Genomic DNA, 23,387 nt, shown 5'->3' on the forward strand with positions numbered 1-23,387 from the left:
CTCCAGAATGGCACTTTTTTTTTTTTTAACCAGTGATGAACCTAAATTGATGCATCATAATAAGAGTCCATAGTTTAAATAGGGTTCACTCATAATGCTGTACATTTTATGGATTTGGACAAATGTATGATTACACACATCCATTATTATGACACTGTATAGAGTATTTTTATTGCTCTAGAAGTCCTCTTTGCTCTGCCAGTTCATCTCTTCCCTACTCCTGGCAACCACTGATCTTTTTATTGTCTCCTTAGTTTTTACTTTGTCCATTTAAACTAGGTATTTTAACTCATTGATCTCTAAGAGGTATTTGTGGGTGGCATGCCCATGGTTAAACAATAGATATTTCTATACATCAGGAAATGTGAAGGTCAAATGTGAAGGTCAATAAGCCAGTTATTTCTATAAATATGATTCCCATTTTATACTAATGATTTACAATTGCAATTCTTCTCTGATTCTTTTAATTATGTCATGGAAACAAACAAACAAAAACTGCATTGATAGCTGGCATGCCCCACTAAGTATACGAGAGAGTATCTAGAAAAGTATATCTATCTAACTACTTTCTAAAATATACTTTTGGCCATCTTTAGTAGTTCTTTACTCTCCAAGTTATTTTTTTCTGTTTTCTTTTTTCCCTTGAAACTACACTTTCATTCAAGAGATAGTAAGAGGATTTTGAGAATGAGTGTATTCCATTGTAAAAAATAAAGGATGGCAAATTATTGTCCTTGAGTTTATTTTTATTTTTAATATTTGAAAAACAATTTAAAAATCCAGAGCTATACCCTCAACTGTACATGTTAAAATTGGTTTTAATTAATCATTTCAAATATTTTGGTAGTTCAGAAATCTATTGTTTAGAAAACCCATTGTATTGAAAATGCGGCATTCTATCTGGTCATAAAATCTTCATAAGAATTTAATTTCTACTTAAAATCTCTGTTTTTTTCCTCCTCTCTTCCCAGTTTTGGATTAATCAAGCATTTTTATTACACTATTTGTCTATTAGTAGCTTGTTATTAAGTCTGTTTGAAATTAAGAGATTACACTCTGCATCCATAACATACTACAGTTAAATTATGACCTCTGTTACTACCTCACATTTTGAATTGTGCTGCATTTTAATTCTTTGCCATTGTCTCACCTTTTTCCTTACCTGTCATCTAATTTCACATATATGTGCACATTACAACATATTTTGTTATTCTTTTAAATAATATTAATTTCAGTTTACCTGGATATTCAGCTTCTCTGGTGCTCTTTATTCTTTCTTATTTTAATGCACTATTTGCACTATTTGGAATTATTTTCTTATTTTGCCTAAAAACATTTCCTTTAATACTTCTAAAGCACTGGGGTTTTTTTGCTTATCTGAATAGATTTAGTTCTTTATTTTGAAAAGTATTTTCTCCAGGGAATAATAGGGGAGGAGATAATGAAAGCTAGAGATCTTGAAATTTAAAAGTAGAAAAATAAGCCAGCAAAACTGTGGGATAAGATGATAACTTTACTTAATTTTAAACCCAGTGTTGGTGTTGCTGGGAAACACAAGTTACAATAATAATTAACATATCCTTTTCCTCATCCAAACTTGCTTTATGGCACGTTTTCATATTCATTTTCTCCCTCTACCCGCTCCTTCCCTTGCTTAGTAAAGAGAACATAAAGTTGTCTGAATTTGAACATTTTATTCTCCCACATAAATAGCTAAAGTCAGAGGGAAATCAATCTGCACTTGCTAATAATTATGATATTGTCTCTTGGCTATAACCAAAACTATGTACTCCTAATGTGGCAGCAGAATTTTAAAAGCATTCAAATGTAAGAAAAACACTGAACAGTTTGAGTACATTTTCTCTCAAAATAAGGACATTCAGCTTTTGTTCATAGTCCGTAATGCTATATTGATGGGTTACTTAATGCTTGTTGAAGAACACATTTTCACAAAGTAGACTTTATCATAAACAACTTCAGCTATTAAAATAAAATAGTTCAAATTTTACAATGTCAAAGTTTTGTTTAGAAAACCAATTTTACAATCAATATTCTTGACTTTTAACAAGCTTGATTTATGTAGCACTGAAGCCTATCCCAAGTTGTATTCTAAACAAAGTAGAGTTTGTAGTTTCTACTGTACTTATATCATACATTATTAACAGTCTTGTATTATGTTGCTTGGATTTTAGCTCTATGCTATTATTATTACTTACAACATTGTTTTTTGATTAATTCAATGCCTACATTTATTCAAGCAATTTGATCTTGTACAGATAAAACTATGGGAATCCAAGAAATTGGATAGCTGTAGAAGGGGAGTAGATTAGAAGGAGAATTTCAGAGGATAATAAAATACGTAATTTTCCAAATAACACTAACATATATTGACATCTCAAGGACAAATTTTTCAACCCAGTGTTCAAAGTCTCTTTCAGATTAATTTAAATGATTTAAATTAGTTTCATGGTAAACTATCACCTATGAGTTTCGAGCATGAAATCAGTACCTATGAAAGAGCCAGAAAATTATGAAATATTCTAATAGAAGATGAGCTTCTTTTCATATTTTATTTCAGTGGAGTGTGTGTTACCTGGTTTTCACAAGCCACATGGAGTAACAGAGCAGGTAACATACCACTGACACTCCTTTCCTACTTCTCAAGATTCCTAGTTAGTTCAGAGACTCTTGGGCTGGTTATCTCACAGTTACAGCCTTATGTTCTTTACCAGTTAATTTCAAAGAAATGCTTACTGAAAAGCCAGTCAGCCTGGCTCAGGAGGACGAACTAGATGCTATTTAATATATACTTTGTCTAGATCAAAGAGCTAATATTAAGGTAGACAGTGAATGAAGACTAGCTGGATGAGTTTGGATCAGAAATGATGAATTTTATATTTTTGTCATTACTAGTGATTTTTGTTTCACTAAAATATTTTGAGTTTCCTTACTGGTTCTGACTGAAATTTGGGTTTCTCAGAGACTGGCCCTGGGAATTATTCTTGCCCACCACATACTCTCTTTAAAGAATGTCATCCTTTTACAAAAATTTAAATACCGTCTTTATGTAGATGACTTCCAAATTCATATTCTCAGTCAAAACCTTTTCTCTGAACTCAAAACTTGAATATCCAAATGATTACTTGCTATCTTCAATCTGATGTCTACCAGAGATCAGAATTCAGGTATCAAAGTATATACAACACAAATCATGATTTTTTTCACCAAACTGTTTCATACTTCATGTCTCACTCATCAAGTTAAGTATTACCACTATCCATTCAAGTAGGAAGCTTAAGAATTGAATTATCTATGAGTCCTCACTTCATATAACCACTTATTCTCTGAAATAAACAATATATCTATTTTTTGTATCTTGGAGTTTAACTATATCACAGAATTTTATGACAAATGGTGGGGTGGAGAGAGAGATTTTCTAAGTTTGTGTATCTCCAAAGAAAATAATTAGTGGTTAGAAATTATAGTGAGCAGGTTTTGGCTCATTAGGATGAAAATCTATATTAAAGTCAGCAGTATCAAAAAATAGTATTTTTATTCTAATCATTTTCTAAAAGGATTTTGACAAGGTAGATATATGAACAAATCTATTCATTACACAGAGCTAATGAAGCCTGACAAATTCCTTATTTATGGTAATTTTCCCTTCTTATCAGCTCCTTTGTTCATCCTTATAGTAGATCTTCCATTCAAAACTTTTCTCCCAGAAGATGACCAAAATTGTGAGTGGTTTGAGAAGTGTCACTCGTAGGATGACTGAAACAGTGAGACGTTACAAGAAGTTAAACTCTAGCAAAGATACTCTGATTTGTGTGTGTGTGTGTACAATAGATAGGTAGACAGACACATGTACCTCCACATCTATGTGTGTACCTATAGGTCTGTGTGTGTACATGAATGTCTGCGTAATGTTTTCATTTCATATGCATACCAAAAAATAAACCATTAACTAAATTAGACTAGTGATTACAACACAAGTAGGATAGTAAATGGTAAAGATGCCAAAACTCCTTAGAGAAAGAAAGAGATAACAACATCGGGAATCACTGGATGATAACTTGTAGAACTAGGCACACAACATATTCTTGTGGATAGGAAAGTAATTTGAATTTGGCCAAAAATATTCATCAAAATAAATTTTCCCTGTGCCTTAATGCTTTACAGAGGAAGTTACACTTATTTTGTGTGTCTCCAAAGAACAGGATCAGTAGTTGGAAATTATAAGTAGGCAGGTATTGGGTCACTTGGATGAAGTCCTGATAAGTATGTACTGTATAAAAAAGGATGACAGGATGCACAGACTAGAGGGTTTACCATTGAGGGAAGAAATTGGGCCTGAAAAGGACACGGTCTTCCTGACACACAGAAGAAATTTCTATGTTGGGAGAAATATTAAATGATGAGTAAGTTGTTTATTTTTGTTTCTTAGTAAACACTTTTCCTTCCCTTCACAATATATCTATTCTACATCAACAAATCACTACACTTAAGCTAGTTGTCTTTAAAATTTTTATACAGAATAATAAAGCACAAAGTATTGCATATCATCAACCTAGGAGAATCAAAGATATCTTTGGTGAATAATAAAACTGACTTGATTGTGCATTTCAGACTCAAGTGACCAAAGAGTGATACATTTTAAAAATAAGATAATCTCTATATCTGTGAGTCTATTTCTTTTTGTTATATTCAATAATTTGTAGTATTTTTTAGATTTCACATATGATATACAGCATTTGTGTTTATCTGACTTAATTCACTTAGCATAATAATCTCCAAGTCCATCCATGTTATTGCAAATAGCAAGTTATAGATATCTCTGATTTTTAACAAATTTCACACTGTGACCAGAAAAATTTACTAACTCCTCCACTCAGAGGACAAATAGCTATTTCACACTTCAAGATTCAGGACAAGTCAGCTTTTTGGATAAAACTTGACCTCTGATTTAATACAAATTACCTTCCCTATTAGGAGCAAGCTGTTCAAGAAGTTAAATTTGAAAGATTGATGCAAAAAAACAAAACAAAAAACAACAGACACATGCAATAGCAAGGGAGCACACATAAACTTTCTTTAACATTTTTTACTCAGTTACCCACAGGCACCCACACAGAATGGAAAGCATGGTGGTACATATGATTAGGACACAAACATCCACATATACAAATCTTTACAGAGGGCCCAAAGTTGAAACTCTCTCACTTAGAGTACGGTCAAGATGGGGCCTTGACAAATTGCTCTATGCCACTCTGATTCATTTTTTTTTTTTTTTTTTTTCCCCAGTGGGTTTTGTCATACATTGATATGAATCAGCCGTGGATTTACATGTATTCCCAATCATTTTTTGATTCATTGGGAATGTTTGGAAAACTCTGGCTAAAGGCCTGCCTTCTTTAGTGACTTCATGCTGTTGTAAACGTAAATGTTAAGTGAGAATTTTTGAATTAATACCCAGTTTCCGGGGAGTAACATTCATTTCTTGAGCAAACTTCGGGAGATGGTGAGGGACAGGGAGGCCCGGTGTGCTGCAATCCTTGGGGTTGCAAAGTCAGACACGACTGAGCAACTGAACAACAACAATATTCCTTTAACAGATTCATGTTTCATTCATTTCTGAAGTATTCTATTGTATGATTCACATAGATGTACTCTCTCATCTATATAATTTATTAAATTTGCTTATTCACATATCTTTCTCTCTTATTAAATCTCCACTCCTCAATGGCAGGATAGGGACTGGTAATACAGAATTATGACAATCCTATCAAAGTGACTGGCACGTAAATATTACTGATTTTGAGTGCAATAAAACACATGAAGACCTCATTTACTTCTGTTAGGCTTCCTTGGTGGCTAAACAGTAAAGAATCTGCCTGCAGGGTTTGATTCCTGGGTCAGAAAGATACCCTGGAGAAGGGAATGGCTACCCACTCCAGTATTCTGGAGAATCCCATGGACAGAGGAGCCTAGTGGGCTTCAGTCCATGGGGTCACAGAGTCAGACAGGACTGAGTGACTAACACTTTTTTTTTTCAAAACACAAGAAGACCCCATTTACTTCTGTTTTGATTATTATAGGACTTCTACATGTCTGAATATATGTGGCAATTTTCTATTATATATTTCTATCTTGAAACACCCAGTAAAAAGAAGTAAAATTTCACTTTCTGTATTATAGTATTTGTCATTTATAATTTTCAGATTTCTTTTTCATACTATCACCCTAAACATACGAACGACTAGACACTATCTTCTTCATTTCCTTCCATCATCTAATTCAATTATTTAAAATAACACTTTCTTATTCCTTTTTCTTTAATTGTCTCAGCCACACTTATAGGCAGTTGTTTTCCCTGTCATTTATATTTTAGTTAATTAACTTTTATGGTAAATTATATAGTAACTTAATTCATTATTCTCACAGAATCTATGGTAGGAGAGTTAGGAATAGAAAGGTACTGTCTCTGTGGTTTGGGTCCAAGATAATTGGTTTAATGGGGTTTTGAGTTTGTAAATCCAAATCCAAAAATATTATAAAAATTCAATTGGAAGCCATAAAAAATATGTTCTCAAGTTATTTAATACTATAAAATTAAGAAAAGTGATATTGTGATATCAGTATTTCATATTCTAACTTTTGCGTCCAACTGTAGTTTTTTTTTTTTAATTTTCCCTTTAATGAAACACCACTTGGCATATAGTCAGCCAATTCAATTAAAGTTTCATTTTATGGATAAGCATGAGAAATGAAAATCCTATTTATATTTATAAAAAAGCTATTTCAGATTAACCAGTGTGCATTAGAGGATGTGTAATCTTGTAGACTTTGATGCAAACAATGACATTTGCATGTATGTACATCTACCATTTATAATAATCATGTAGAGCTATATAACTATTGTAGGGTCAAATTCCTGAGATTTCATTTTCATTATATTTTCCTAGCAAAATTTGAAGAGAAAACAGGGAAACACAAATCCATTACACAGATTTCCATGTGTAGTGTTTAAAGGTAAAACAAATATTTTGTATCTTTTTTGATAATAACTCATCAATAATTTAAGTACAGTTAAAAAGCAGACACACCTCTCTGTTGGACCAGGAATATTTCCTTTATATTTCATGAGTCTTGTTCAAATTTTAATTTATAAAATATTTCTGGAATTCCATTTCCTGAAGAAATTTTATTTAAAATATTGTTTAATGAAATATTCAACTTTATATGTATTTTATGAGTATGCTAAAATTCCTCAGTAGTTGGTAAAATACTTTAGGACTAGAGATCTGCCTTGATTATTTATGCTTTTACTTATCCCAGTCCTCTGATGTAGTGAATTGTGTTTTTCCACCTTTTATGAAGGATAAGAACTGGGCAAACAATAAATTCAAGAGGTTTCTTGAATCAGAAGCAGAAAGGAGGGCAACCAACTAGTGCAAAACCTAAGGAGAAATTTATGTCCAAATAGGAGAGAACCAAACATAGCCTTACCTGAGATCCCTGGGACAGATGCAAATAGATGCCAGTGAAAGGAATTCAGAAATCACAGTTGATGAATTGGTGGAGGTCAATGGTATCCTGCAAGAGTTTATAAAACCCAGGATGCTGCAGAGATTGGAGGGTTGCTCCTATCACACTGGAGAAAGTTTAGTGTGTTGTATAGATTTATGGGACTGGGAAAGCAGCCACAGAGAGAGTGTCCTGAAACTCCACAGGTATACTTCCCTGTCTTACTTGTGAACTAAGTCTTTATAGTGTTACTGATTCAGTCATGTTCAATTCTTTGTAACCGCATGGACTACAGTCCACCAGGCTCCTCAGTCTGTGGGATTCTCCAGGCAAGAATACCGGACTGGGTAGCCATTCCCTTCTCCAGGGGATCTTTCCAATGGAGGGATCAAACCTGGGTCTCCTGCATTGCAGGCGGATTCTCTACCATCTGAGCCACCAAAGTGGGGATGACGTAAAACTCTGTCACTCTTCCTAGTGAAAACTGTACTAGAACATGTGGAAGGAAACAGACAGTAACTCTTCATAAGATAAAGGCCAGACAATGTATGTGCTAGACCTAGCAGTAAAGAGGGAGGGAGACGGGCAGGAACATTGAGGAAACCACAATTTTGAGACAAGGATCATGGCACCTTCCAAAGATTAACTTTAAAAGTGACAACAGAAAAGGTCTTCCCAATGTTCCACCTCCTCAGACTAACAAATTTGCATAATAGCAACAAAATATTATTGAGAGAGCTACAGAGGAGGGATACAAGAATGGGAAGAAATCCTCTCTGAGGTGTAGTGCAGAGGAAATATGGAACACCAAGGGTGGAACAAAGGGACCAAAAAACAGACAAAACCCCTTTGCAACACTAGCCTTTATCAAGACACAACATGTTTCTTGAAGAATTACAAAACTAGTGCACTGAGCATGACCATATTAACTATCCTCAAATCCAGCTTAATTCCTAACTAGATAATGCAAATCCTCATATTAAAATTATGGCAGAAGGAGACATGTTACTATTCCCAGGCTTAAAAACTGGATACCAAAATAGTGGCATTCTAGTCAATATATTTGGCTTTCAGCAAAAAAATCTGACATACAAAAGCAAAGAGACACACTCCCGAAAGACAAAACAGTTACCAGAACAAGACTCAGATATGACACATCTGTTAGGCCTATTAAATCTGACATGGAACTTAAATATGTTTAATATTCTAAAGACTCTAATGAAAATGATGAGCAATATAAAAGATCACATATTTTAGCAGAAATGAAACCTATAGGTAATGAAATGAAAATGTCTCAAATGAAACGAAGTCATAGGAATTATCCAAAAGTGCAAAGAGAAAAACAAAACAAAACAAAAACACAGTGCGTCTAAGACTATCATAGTTGACACGCCTAGTTATTTTTTTGACATGCATAATTATAATTCATAAAGAAACAGGACTGATGAAATTTGCAGAATTGATGGCCAAGAATTTTCCAAATATGTTAACTCCTAAGCCACAAATTACATTTATCAGAGAACAAATAAATAATGAAATAAAAACCGAAGAAATTGCTGGAAAAAAGGCAATGAGAAACTCTTAATGACAAAGACATTGTACAGAGGAATAAAAGTATGAATTATGGCAGATTTCTTGTAAACAATGCAAGCCAAAAGAGAGAGAAACCTTTATAAGGTGCCAATGTGCAAATATAAACTCAAATTCTCTGTGGTAGGTTTGGAATTCATCTATTTCAAAGTTGTCTAAAAGTAAAAAAGTTAACAGAAAGTAAATGAGTCATTCAAAATCAAATGACCTCCCAAAGGTCAGTTTTAGAGGAAACATTACTTCAAATTCTAACTTACTGCCTATTTTAATTGTGTTAAATTTGAAGGGATTCTTTATTATATGCCATAAGTTTTGGAGGATATTATTACTTTGGTGAATTTCAGAAGTCATAATTGAGTTTCTTTTTTTGTTTTCTGAATATTATATATAGTTTCAACATGGAACTAAACATTTAACGAAGATAAATTTGTAAGGCACAGTTTTAAAATACATACTGATGAAAATAAGTGGGAATAAAAAAATACTGTCAGCTACTTGTTTGGGCCCTGGGACAAAGGCATTTATTTCTGATCAAAGTTAAATCTTTACTTAATCTTGAGTTCATTAGCTTCAAATTGAAGTCTCTCTCATTGTATTTTCTGTAACTTCCTCAAAATACTCATTCTCTATCAAGTGCCCTTACTTTCTTCACCTCCTTGTCCTGTAAATCCAATTAATTGTTTAATTACTATGACACTTGCTAGACTCTACATAGATATGTGTTTGTTTCTTCCCTACTTCACGAAGCTGATCCTTGATTCTAACACAATTATCCACGTAAAGAAAACAAGCAGCCCACCCCTTATTTTCATTTTATCCAATAAACTTTTACTTTTCCCATGTCTGTATCTATATTTACAGCACATGAAATGCCATTGACCCTTCTCTGCCTTCTTACTTATCCTAGAAGACCTGAATTCTTTGCTAGCTTTGTTATTAACATCTTAACACCTGTGATTAGAAATTCTGTGCTTTTATTTTTAACTTTAAAACATAGTGCCTTTGCTGAGCTTATAACTAACCTCTGTATCCAAAATTTTACTCCCTTGCTTGTCCCAAACCTGTTTCCCTCAAGATGGAGAAATATCAAAGAAAAGGGGGGATTAAAATTGTATACAAGCACCTTTATTGCTGTCCTTTGAAGGGAAAGGCTTTTGGATTAGTCTCCCAGGCATCCCCCAAGTCTCAAAAGGGTGGCTCAAGAGTCAATGATTAAAGACTGTGAAGATGTAGAAACAATACCTGTTGGGCCAGGAAACTGGTAACAATTTAGACTATAAACCAGCCACATAGACTCATCAAACCCTCAGTTACCTGAAAAATATAAAGGTCTAACACACATGCCTAAGTTGTTGTTTTTTGGCGTGTGTGTGGTGGTGGGTTTTGTTGTTGTTGTTTTTAAACAGGAAGCAGATAACCACCAGATGAAAACTAACTGCAAGCACGTAGACTCCAGTCTGACTGAAGCCAGAAGACTGGAGATGCTTGAAACTTCACCTTGATGCCAACCAAATGGAGAATTGTGCACAAGCTGATCATGTGCCCTAAAGCCCCCTCCTTCACACTGCCTTTAAAACCCCATTCCTGAAAGCCACTGGGGAGTTTGGGTCTTTTGAGCATAAGTTGTCAATTCTTCTTGTGTGGTACCCTGCAGGAAACGCTGTGCTTTCCTTCACTACAATCCAGTGTCAACAGATCGGCTTTACTGTTTGTGGCAAGAGGATCCAAGTTTGGTTCAGTAGTATAACTGTAGGTCTTAGTATGTTACATGATTATTTTATATCCACTGTTTCATTTTAACATTATTTGATAAAATATCCCACCTACCTTAGATATCCAATGGTAGACTAAGGCAACTTAGTATCTTAGTTCAGAATATTCTGAGACATATAAGAGATTTACAGACACAGCCTAAATTCAATTACCTCTAATCTTCCCTCAGCTTTTGTTGACTTAAAGTCTTTAAAAAGTGAGAATAAAAAATGATACAAAAGTATGTTGTTGAGTGCTATTGACCATATAGAAGAGATTTTGTGATCTATCTCCCTTCTTCCTACATCAGTATTTGTTTTAGGCACTCTGTTGTTTCATATCCTGCCTGTTTAAATATGGTAGTCATTCAAATTAAATTTATCTCCTATTTCTCTGAGTCCTGCTTGTGTAATAATAAAATGGATACAGTTATACATGCCCTGTTCTCCTTAAATACTACCATGAAGACCACATAGTAATTGCATATGTAAAACTGCTTGATGAATTATCTGTGCTCTACTAATTTAGAGTAGTAGGCCAGAATACTTAGTTTTAAATTGCTTGAAAGCCCTATCAAGAGTCCTAAGTCACTTCTAGATATAATTCATTTATAATGTAATATGACTCTAATCATTTAAGAAGTGATAGGAAAGCAGTGGCTTTGGAGTTGGATATATCTTTCCTTGTTACAGATAAGAGACTGAGCTACAATGAAAAGATGCAGTGGTATTATTCTGTTTGGATAAATGATTCACTAAATCAAAAAGATAGTCCATTTATTTCTTACTAATTTTAGTAGTTTTAACTCTGTTTTTGGAAGTTCATAATTCTGCCACTAAAGACTGTACAAGTTTACTAATGCAAGGTAAAAGGTAATTTTTGACCTATTTACATAAAATTTTGGCACAAAAATAAATATATCCTTTTCTTGAATGGCATTGACTCTTCATTGAAATACACATAAGTTTCTTTTAAAAATGGACAATGGTGTAAACTTTTTCATCGGGAACAATAATTATGTTACTACTATTTCCAGTGACCAAAATAGCCTTAAAGTTCCCCTCAGCTTGACTAAACTTTAGACAGGATTCTTCTTAAGGGGTTTATGCCCTAACCTCTATTTTCTTATCACACTTACTTTAGAATACTTGTAATTACATATTGTTTCTCTGCCCTTTGATATGTAAGGGGGTCTCTTACCAGTTTTATAACCCAAGAAAATCTTTCTCAAAAACCTGAAAACCATCCCCTTGAAATGTCAAATTTTGAAGACATGAAGAATATAGCACCCCTGTCTTTAAGTCTCTGTGTATAGGTAGGACCCTAACTTTATAAAGTGCTAGTTAAGCAAATGCACATGGTCTAATCACATTGACCAGACTTTCCACCACTTCAGCCTGATACTTAAAAGTCATCTTGCTTTTTGTTTCAACTGAGTCGAGCTCTCTCTCTCTCTCTAGTGCAATAGTTCTGAATAAAGTCTTCTTCACCTGTTTAATGGCATCTGGTGTAACTTTTCTTCAGTAAGAGAAAATATCATTCATATAACAGAATCAATTACATTGTTTGTTAGGACGTTCAAAGCCATATTTGGAACTTAAGCAATAATGTAAGAAACTGTCCTAGTCAGTTCTAGATTTTTTGTTGCTTAACAATAGAAATTTGTTTCTCACATTTCTGGATATTGGAAAGTCAGAGAATAAGATGCCACCCAAACAGCAGACAAAAACATTAATACAAATTTTTAAAAAATGGAAGCAACACATGAGATCTATCACAGAAAGCATGCCAGCCTATCCATAATAGGGGTTCCAGAAGTAGAGGAAAGAGAAAAGGGGGTTGAAAGTATATTTCAAGAAATTAAAATTACAAATGTCCCAAATTTGAAGGAGGAAATGGATATCCAGATAGAAGCAGCACAGAGGGTCCCAAAGAAGATGAACCTAAACAGACATATCATAATTTAAATGGCAAAAGTTAATGATATGGAGAGGCTTCTAAAGCCAATGAGAGAAAAAACAAAGGGTCAGTTACAAGGAAATTCCCACAAGGCTATCAGCAGATTTTTCTACAGAAATTTTGCAGACCAGAAGGGAATGGCAAAATACGTTAAGTTCTGAAATGGAAAACCCGGCTACTTAGGATGCTTTACCTAGCAAGATCATCATTTAGAATAGAAAGGTGAGAGAACCTCTCATACAAGCAAAAACTAAAAGAATATAGCAATCCACATGTGTATATGTGAGGAGGGGGAGACGTGGGGTGTGGAGGGAGAGATGTGGGGTGTGTGGGGGTGAGGGTGTAAATATGAGATTGCTTTGTGTTAAGAGAAAGACTGAGACAAGCGTGAGGAGGGCAAGATGAGGTGTCAATGTATGTTCAGAGTGAGTCAATTTTTTAGGAAGAGAAGTAGATGTGTGTGTGTGTTTGAGGAGGGAGAGAGGTAAGTGTGTGTGTGTAGACAATGGGGTATGGGTGTGAAGGGAGAGATGAGGTACAGGGAGAGATAAACATATGTATGTGTCGGGGTGGGGGAAAGGAGAGAAAGGGTTATTTGTGGGAGGGTGTGTGTGTGTGTGGAGAGGTTGTTGTCTATGGAGAGAAGGGGATGAGTGATGGGAGAGATGAATGTGTGTGTGGAGAGATGACTTGGGTGTGGAGTTAAGACGTGTATGTCTGTGTTACTGTGCATGTGGAAAATGATGTGTGTGGAGGGAGAGACAGATTTGTGTGTGTGTGAGGATGAAGAGATTGGGGTTGTGGGAGAGACAGGAGGATGAGGAAAAGAGATTCAGGGCAGTGTGAGGGAGAGAAAGGTGTGTGGGTGCTTTTGTGTGTGGACCCACAGAAACTGGGGTATGCGTGTGGAGGAAGACAGGTGTCAGTTTCTGGGCAGAGAATGGGTTGTAAATACAGATGGAGAGAAGAGGCATTGTGTGTGTAGAGAGAGAGAAGGGTATAGGAAAAGATGGGTGTGGGTGTGTGTGTGTGGAGAGAGACGTGTGTGAGTACATGGAGGTAGAAAGGAGTGTGTGTGTGGAGGGAGGGATGGGAGAGGGTGGGGTGTATGTGAATGAACAGATAGGATATGGGTCTTTGTGGGGTTTTTCTGAACAGACTAGGGTGTGTGTGTGCATATGTGTAGAGAGGAGGTTTGTGTGTGTGGAGAGAGAGATTGGGTGAGTGAACGGAAGGAGAGAGAAGTGTTTGTGTATGTGGGGAGACTGAGGTGGGGGTGTGGAGGAAGGAACAGGATTGTGGCGTGCTTGTGTGGAGTGATGGAGTTTGGGTGTAATTTTGAAGAGACAAGTATGTGTGTGTGTATGTAGAGAGGAAAAGTGTGTGTGTGTTTAGAGAGAGATGGGGGATATGCAAAGAGAGACAGGGTGTTATTGTGTGTTGGTTCATATTTGTGTAGAGAGTTGGGTGCTGGTGTTGAGGTTGAGAAAGGGGTTGTGGAAGAGACGTGTATATATGTGAGAGACAGCTGGGGGTATGCTAGGTGATCGGAGAGTATGGAGGCAAAGATGGGTGTATGTCTCTGTGTGTTTATATTTACAAAGAAAGAAAAAGGTGCATGTGTGTGTACGGAGCAGGGAGAGAGATGCAGGGTATGTATGTAGACAGTGGGCTGAGTGTGTGTTCATGTGCACTAGTGGAGAGACTGGAGTGTTTATGGAGGAGAGTCATGTGTGTAAATGTATGTGCATAGAAAGATGTTTGCTGTGATAGAAAAGAAATCCTTATATGGGATGTGTTTGTGTAGAGAAGGGGTTGTTGTGTATGGAGGGAGTGTTGGGGTGAATGAAAGGAGGGAGAGATGGGTTGCTTTGTTTATCTGTGTGTGTTTCGAGAGACTGGGCTGTGTTTGTGTCTGTATGTGCATGGGGAAAGACAAGTGTGTGTGTGTTTAATAGAAAAAGGTGTGTGTAATTGTGTATATAGATGCTGGGGCTAAGTGTGGAGTTGGAGACTAGGGTGAGGATGTTTGAGTGGAGAGAGTAGTGTGTGTGTATGTTACAGTGTATGGACAGCCTGGGATGGGGTTGCAGAGGGTGGAACAAGGGTGTGGATGTGGAGAAATGGGGTTAGCACGTATTTTTGGAGAGACAGGTGTGTGTATGTGTGGTGGGAAAAGCAGGTGTGTATCTGTAGGGAAAGATGATGGGTGAAGATGGTGAAAGAGAATAATATCAGGGTGTGTAGGTATCTGTGGAGAGTTTGGTATATGGGTATTGATGCTGAGACAGGTTGTGGAGGAAGAGATGAGAGTGTGTGTGTATGGAGGGAGAGGCAAGGGTGTGTATGTGTGTGTGTAAGGAGAGATGGGTGTGTGTCTGTGGAGGGAGAGATGGGAGTGTTTGTTTAGAGAGAAACTGGGGTTTTGGAGGGAGAAACAGCCAGATGTGGAAGAATATTTAGGTATGATTTCGAGAAAGATGAGTATGGTTGCTTGTGTGGAGAGACATGTGTGTGTTTGTATGTGTAAAGATGAGAGATGTGTAGAGCCAGAGGCAGGGTGTGTGGGTGTGTGTGTATGGAGGGAAAGATGAAGTTTGGGTCTTTGTGAGTGTGTGGAGACTGGTGTATGTGTGCAGAGATGGGTGTGTGTGTGTGTGTTTATAAACATAGAGATGGTTGTGTTGTGGTGAATGATGGTGAGGTGTGGAGACAGAGATGGGTGTATGTATATGTGTGTGTGTGTTTCTGTGGATAGAGGATGAATGGTGTGTGTGTGTGTGTGTGTGGAGAGAGAGATAGAGATGGTGGTATCAGAGGGTAGTATGCGGTGTGTTTGTATAGAGAAATGGTTATCATGTCTAGAGGGAGTGTTGGGGTGAGTGAAACAAGGGAGAGATGGGTGTTTGTGTACATTTGTGTATAGACCGTGGGGAGGGTGTGGGTGTAATTTTGAGTGTGGAGTAATGGGTTTTGCATGTGTTTTGTGAGAGATGGGTTTGTGTCAGTAATGCAGAGATGCAGTATAGACCTGTGTGTGTGTGGAGTAACTGGGCTCTGTGTGTTTGTCAGCAGGTGGGGAGAGACTTGGGTATGTGTGTATAGTGTGATGTGTGTGTGTGTGTGGATAAACTATGGTGTGTGTGTTTGGGTATGAGTGGGGAGAGAGAAAGACATGTTTGCATATGTTTGTGGAGAGTTGAATGTATATGGGAGGTGCAGGAGAGACAGGTGTGTGTGTGTGTCAAGACAAGTATAGATGTGGCATTAAAGATGTGTGTGTGTGTGTGTGCACGTGTGTGTGTGTATGTGTGTGAATGGAGAGGAGAGAGGTGTGCGTAGGGAGTAAGAGGTATCTCTGTATTTATAGGGAAAGATCGGTGGTTGCAGGGAGAGATAGAGTTAATAGGATAGAAAGAAGGGGTATGTGGAAGAGGAGGGTGTGAGTTTTCAGTGTATGGAGAGAACAGTACGTGTATGTGCGTTTTGTAGAGAGTGGGGGTGTGAATTTTTGTAGAGAGACCAATGTGTGTGTATCAAGTGACTAGGTTGTGGCTGTGAAGTGTGACTTGGAGGGGTGTTGAGGGTGAGAAGGAGGTGTGTGTTCAGAGGAAGAGACAAGTGGATGGAGAACAGAGGAAGAGACAGAAGAGCATGGTTTTGTATGTTTGTGGAGAATTTGGGCTACGTGCGTTTGAGTGCAAAGACTGGAATGTGTCTCTCTGTGGAGTGACAGGTGTGTCAATGTGGAGGGAGAGATGGGGACAGTGTGGAAATAGAGATGTGTGTGTGTGTGTGTGTGTGTGTGTCTGTGTGTAAAAGGAGAGATGTGGGTCCTGTGTGGAGGGAGAGAGAGTGGGGGCATGCAGAGAGATTCAGGCAGGGTGTGGAGGGAGAGATGAGTATGTGTATGTATGTATATGGAAGGAATGTGTGTATGTGTATGTGTGTATGTGTGTTTGTCCATGTGTGTGGAGAGATTTAGGTGTGAGTGTAGAGGGAGAAACAGATATGAGTGTGTGCATGTGTTTGGAGAGACGGGAGATATGTAGAGATGGGTGTGTGTGCATGGATAGAGAGATGCAGTTTGGCTCTTTGTGGGTGAGAGAGAGTGTGTCTTTGAGAAATAGAAGTGTGCATTTTTGTGGAGATTGGTGTATTTGTGTGGAGGGAGAGATGGAGGAATCTATAGAGGGACAGGAAGGGAAGGGGAGGATGGGCTATTGTGTCAGTGTATGTGTGGAGGGAGAGACACGGTGTGTGTGTGGAGAGGCTGGGCTCTGTGTGTGTTTGTGAGAACAGGGAGAGAGACTTGGGTACACGAGTGTGTGTGTGGATACTGTGATATGTGTGTGGGTATGTGTGGGGAGAGACTGGGCTGTTTGGAAGGAGAGAAGTGTCTGTGTGTGGAGGAAGAGATGGGGTGGGGGGAGTAACAGGATTCAGTGTGGTGTGTGTAGAGAAGGGGTAGTTTGTGTTTAGGGAGAAACGAGTATAGATGTGGAGTGGGAGATAGGGTGTGGAGGGAGAGACAGAGAGTCTCTGTGTGTTGGGGTATATGTATGTCTGTGAAGAGTTGGTTGTATGCAGGTGGTGAGGTGAGATGTGGGTTGTAGAGAGATTGGGGTATACATGTGGAGGAAGAGATGTGTGTGTGTAGAGTCTGAATTTTGTGAGTGGAGAAGCAGACTGTGGTTAAGGAAGGAGATATGTTGGGGTAGTGGAGAGAGAAATGAGGGGACATGTATGGTGTACAGGTGGGGTGTGGAGGGAGAGACAGGCTTGTGGATTTTTGTATATGTGGACAGAAGGGTGTATGTGTCTGTGTAGAGACTGGGGTATGAGTATGGAGGAAAAACGTGTGTGGGTGCATAGAGAGACTGGAGTGTAAATATGGAAGGAGAGATGGGGATGTGTGTGGAGAGATGTGCAGACGGAAAGACCGGGTGTGTGGGGTGTGTGTGAATGTATGTGTAGAGACTGCTGTATGTGTGTGGAAACAGATTGTGTTTGTGAGATTTCTGTGATTTCATTTAGAGACTGGAGTGGATTGTGTTGAGCCATGAAGAGATGTGGAAACAGAGATGGGGAGTGTGAAGGAAGACTCAGGAAGAGACATGGAGGGAAAGACAGGCATGTAGATGTTTGTGTTTGTGCATGTGGATAGACAGGGGTGTAAGTGTAAAGGCAGAAACAGGGGTATGTGTCTGTGGAGAGAAGGGAGGTGTGTTAGGGAGATATGGATGTGCACGTGTGGAGGGAGAGATATGGTAGGGTGTGTGTGTGTGTGTGTGTGTGTGTGTGTGTGTAGAAACAGGGATGGGTCTGGGTGTGGAGAGTGGGATATTTTTGGAGCGAGAGACATGTGTATCTCAGAGTACAGACAGAGACAGTGGGGTGATGAGGAGCTGACAGGGTGTTGGTGTGTGCATGGAATGTTGTCTGTATTGTGTGTGAGGGTACTTAGGGTGAGTTGAGAGTTAAGAAGGGTGAGTCATGTGTGTGTGTGTGTGGAGGGAGAAATGGGTTTTTGTGTAGATATTCGTGTATGTGTAGAGAAGAGATTGGGATTGTGAAAGGAGAGCCAGGAGAGTTTATGGAAGGAGAGATGATAGAACATGGAGGAAGATTCATGGGGTAGGTATAGAGGGAGAGAAAGATGTGTGGGTGTTTTTGTGTGTGTTTGATGATAAATGTGAGTGTGTGTAAAGATTGGGGTATGAGTGTGGAGAGACAGGTGTGACTGTGTGGGGAGAGACTGGGGTGTATATGTGGAGGGAGGGATGGGGGTGTGTGTGGAGAGACATCAGCTGGGTATAGGGGAAAATGGGTGATGGTGGGGGTTGTTGAAGGAGAGATGCTGTTTCTTCTTTTGGAGCGTATGTGTGTGCCTGTGTATACGGAGAGACTGGTGCATGTATATATGGAGGTAGAAAATGGCATGTACAGGGAGAGATGTGGGGGCACAAGGGTGTGAGTTTGTGGATGGGGAGACACAAAATGGGACTATGTGTATGTTTTGTGGAGATACTAGGGAGTGTCACTGTGTACATATGGAGAGACAGAGGTGTGTGTGTGTGTGTGTAGAGACTGGGGTGTGTTTGAATGAAGAGATGTGTGTGTATGTGTGTGTGAAGAAAGAGATGGGAATATGGAGGGAGAGACGAGGGGTGTGGAGGAGAGAAGAGGGTGTTGGGGTGTGTTGGGGTGTATGTATGGACAGTTGAGTGTGTGGGTGCTTGGGAGGAGGAGAAATGGGTTTGTGTCTGTGAAGGGAATGTTGAGTTAGAGTGTGTGTGTGTGTGTGTAGAGACTGGGGTATGGGTGTGAGACAGAGACAAGGATATAGAAGGATAGGTGTGCACATGTGTGTGTATCTGAGGATGGAGCGACAGGGCTGTATGGGTGTAGAGAAGACACTGTATATGAGGAGAGAGGTGGAGTGAGTGAGTGGAAGGAGAGGTTGAGTGTCTGTGTGTATGAGAGATGGGTAGGGGTGTGGAGGGAGGAACAGGGTCATGCGCTTGTGTGGAGTGATAGAGTTTGAGTGTGCTTTTGGAGACATGTGTGTGTGTGTGTGTGTGTAGGGAGAAAAGGGTGTGTGTGTGTTAGGGAGATGGGGGTGTGGAGAGAGAGATGGGTGTTATTGTATGTCAGTGCATGTGTGTGGAGAGAGTTGAGTTTGTGTGGGTGTTGAGAGTGATAAGGGGTTGTGGAGGGAGACACAACTGTATGTGTGGAGACACAGAAAGGTGTTGATGTGGTAAGTGATTGGGTGTGGAGGCACAATGGGTGGGTATTTCTATGTCTGGAGAAAGAGGTGAGTGAAGGGGAGGGAGTGAAGTGGAGTTTGTGGAGGGAGAGACGAGGGGAATGTGTAGACAGAAAGATATGGTGTAGGTCTGTGTGTTGTGTTTGTGTGTATAAAGCCTGGGTTGATTGTGTATGTGTGTGTGTGGAGAGACTGGCATGTGTTTGGAGAGACTGGAGTGTTCTGGGAGGAGGGTTGCATGTGTGTATGTATGTGTGGAAAGAGAGATGTGGCTGTGGCAGGAAAGAAAAAGTTGTATGGGGGTATGTTTGTATAGAGAAGGGGCTGATGTGTTTGGAGGGAAAGATGGGTTTTGTATCCCCCTGTTCAGGTGGAAACACTGGGCTGTGTGTTTATGTTTGCTTGTTTATAATATGTGTGTATGTAGAAAAGATAGGCTTATGAGTATTTGTGTGTGTGCACAGATACTGGGGTTCAACATGGAGGTAAAGATGTGGGTGAGGGTATCTGTGTGGAAAGATTAGTGTGTTTGTGTGTGTGTTACTGTGTGTGGATAGACTGGGATGGTGTTGTGGACGGAGGAACTGGGTGTGATTATATGCGTGAAGATATGGGGTTTGCATGTGTTTTTTCAGCGACAAGTATGTGTGCATGGAAGGAGAAATTGGTGTGTGTATGTTTAGGAGATGGCAAGAGTGAATGTAGACATTCTAGGAATCCGAGAACTAAGATGGACTGGAATGGGTGAATTTAACTCAGATGACCATTATATCCACTACTGTGGGCAGGAATCCCTTAGAAAAAATGGAGTAGCCATCATAGTCAACAAAAGAGTCCAAAATGCAGTACTTGGATGCAGTCTCAAAAACAACAGAATGATCTCTGTTCATTTCCAAGGCAAACCATTCAATATCAGAGTAATCCAAATCTATGCCCCAAGCAGTAATGCTGAGGAAGCTGAACAGTTCTATGAAGACCTACAAGACCTTTTAGAACTAACACCCAAAAAAGGTGTCCTTTTCATGATAGGGGACTGGAATGCAAAAGCAGGAAGTCAAGAAACACCTGGAGTAACAGGCAAATTTGGCCTTGGAGTACACAATGAAACAGGACAAAGGCTAATACTGTTTTGCCAAGAGAACGCACTGGTCATAGCAAACAACCTCTTCCAACAACACAAGAGAAGACTCTACACATGGACATCACCAGATGGTCAACACCAAAATTAGACTGATTATACTCTTTGCAGCCAAAGATGGAGAAGCTCTAAGAGTCAGCAAAAACAAGACTGGGAGCTGACTGTGGCTAAGATCATGAACTCCTTAATGCCAAATTCAGACTTAAATTGAAGAAAGTGGGGAAAACCACTAGACCATACAGGTATGACTTAAATCAAATCCTTGATGATTATACAATGGAAGTAAGAAATAGATTGAAGGGACCAGATCTGATAGACAGCGTGCCTGATGAACTATCAACAGAGGTTCATGACATTGTATAGGAGACAGGGATCAAGGCCATTCCCCAGAAAAAGAAATGCAAAAAAGCCAAATGACTGTCTGATGAGGCCTTACAAATAGCTTGAAAAGAAGAGAAGTGAAAAGCAAAGGGAAAATTACAAGATATACCCATTTGAATGCACAGTTCCAAAGAATAGCAAGGAGAGATAAGAAAGCCTTCCTCAGAGATCAATGCAAAGAAATAGAGAAAAACAATGGAATGGGAAAGACTAGAGCTCTCTTCAAGAAAATCAGAGATACCAAGGGAACATTTCATGCAAAGATGGGCTCAATAAAGGACAGAAATGGTATGAACCCAACAGAAGCAGAAGATATTAAGAAGAGGTGGCAAGAAAACGCAGAAGAATTATACAAGAAAGGTCTTCACAAACCACATAATCACGATGGTGTGATTACTCACCTAGAGCCAGACATCCTGGAATGTGAAGTCAAGTGGGCCTTAGGAAGCATCATTATGAACAAAGCTAGTGGAGGTGATGGAATTCCAGTTGAGCTATTTCAAATCCTAAAAGATGATGCTGTGAAAGTGCTGCAATCATTATGTCAGCAAATTTGGAAAACTCAGCAGTGGCCACAGGACTGGAAAAGGTCAGTTTTCATTCCCATCCTTAAGAAAGGCAATACCAAAGAATGCTCAAACTACCGCACAATTATACTCATCTCACATGCTAGTAAAGTAATGCTCAATATTCTCCAAGCCAGGCTTCAGCAATGCATGAACTGTGAACTTCCAGATGTTCAAGTTGGTTTTAGAAAAGGTAGAGGAACCAGAGACCAAATTACCAACATCTGCTGGATCGTTGAAAAGCAAGAGAGTTCCAGAAAAACATCTATTTCTGCTTTATTGACTATGCCAAAGCCTTCAACTGTGTGGATCACAATAAACTGTGGAAAATTATGAAAGAGGTGAGAATACCAGACCACCTAACCTGCCTCTTGAGAAACCTGTATTCAGGTCAGGAAGCAACAGTTAGAACTGGACATGGAACAACAGACTGGTTCCAAGTAGGAAAAGGAGTACGTCAAGACTGTATATTGTCAACTTGCTTATTTAACTTATATGCAGAGTACATCATGAGAAATGCTGGGCTGGAAGAAACACAAGCTGGAATCAAGATTGCCGGGAGAAATATCAATAACCTCAGATATGCAGATGACACCACCCTTATGGCAGAAAGTGAAGAACTAAAAAGCCTCTTGATGAAGGTGAAAGAGGAGAGTGAAAAAGTTGGTTTATAGCTCAACATTCAGAAAACTAAGATCATGGCATCTGGTCCCATCACTTCATGGCAAATAGATGGGCAAACAGTGAAACAGTGGCAGACTTTATTTTTTTGGGCTCCAAAATCACTGCAGATGGTGATTGCAGCCATGAAATTAAAAGACGCTTACTCCTTAGAAGGAAAGTTATGAGCAACCTAGATAGCATATTGAGAAGCAGAGACTACTTTGTCAACAAAGGTCTATCTAGTCAAGGCTGTGGTTTTTCCAGCGGTCATGTACAGATGTGAGAGTTGGACTATAAAGAAAGCTGAGCACTGAAGAATTGATGTTCTTGAACTGTGGTGTTGGAGAAGACTCTTGAGAGTCCCTTGTACTGCAAGGAGATTCAACCAGTCCATCCTAAAGGAGATCAGTCCTGGGTGTTCATTGGAAGGACTGATGTTGAAGCTGAAACTCCAAAACTTCGTCTTCCTGATGCGAAGAATTGACTCATTTGAAAAGACCCTGATGCTGGGAAAGATTGAGGGCAGGAGGAGAAGGGGACAGCAGAGGATGAGATGGTTGGATGGCATTACCAAGTCAATGGACATGACTTTGGGTAAACTCCATGAGTTGGTGATGGACAGGGAGGCCTGGCGTGCTGCAGTTCATGGTGTCGCAAATAGTCAGACAGGACTAAGTGACTGAACTGAACCTTTTAGGGAGAGATGGGGGTGCAGTGGCAGAGACAGGGTATCAGTGTCTGGAGATTTGAGTGTGTATCAGTATTGAGTGTGAGGTTATGGAGGGAGGGACAGGGTTACATTGTGTGGAGGGTTAGATGAGATTGTGTGTGTGTGTGTGTGTGTGTGTGTGTGTGTGTGTAGGTAGAGATTGGTGGTTTCAGGGAAAGACCGGGCAAATGGGAATGAGACATTGGAGTGTATGCAAAGAAAACAGGGGTGTGTTTTCTTGGTGTATAAAAGAGATGGGTTTGTGAGTGCTTTGGAGAGACTGGAAAGTATGTTTGTCTTGAGAGACTTCTGTGTGTGTGTGTATGTGTA

This window comes from Dama dama, chromosome 28, assembly GCF_033118175.1.
Source record: "Dama dama isolate Ldn47 chromosome 28, ASM3311817v1, whole genome shotgun sequence".
NCBI classification, from domain to species: Eukaryota; Metazoa; Chordata; class Mammalia; order Artiodactyla; family Cervidae; genus Dama; species Dama dama.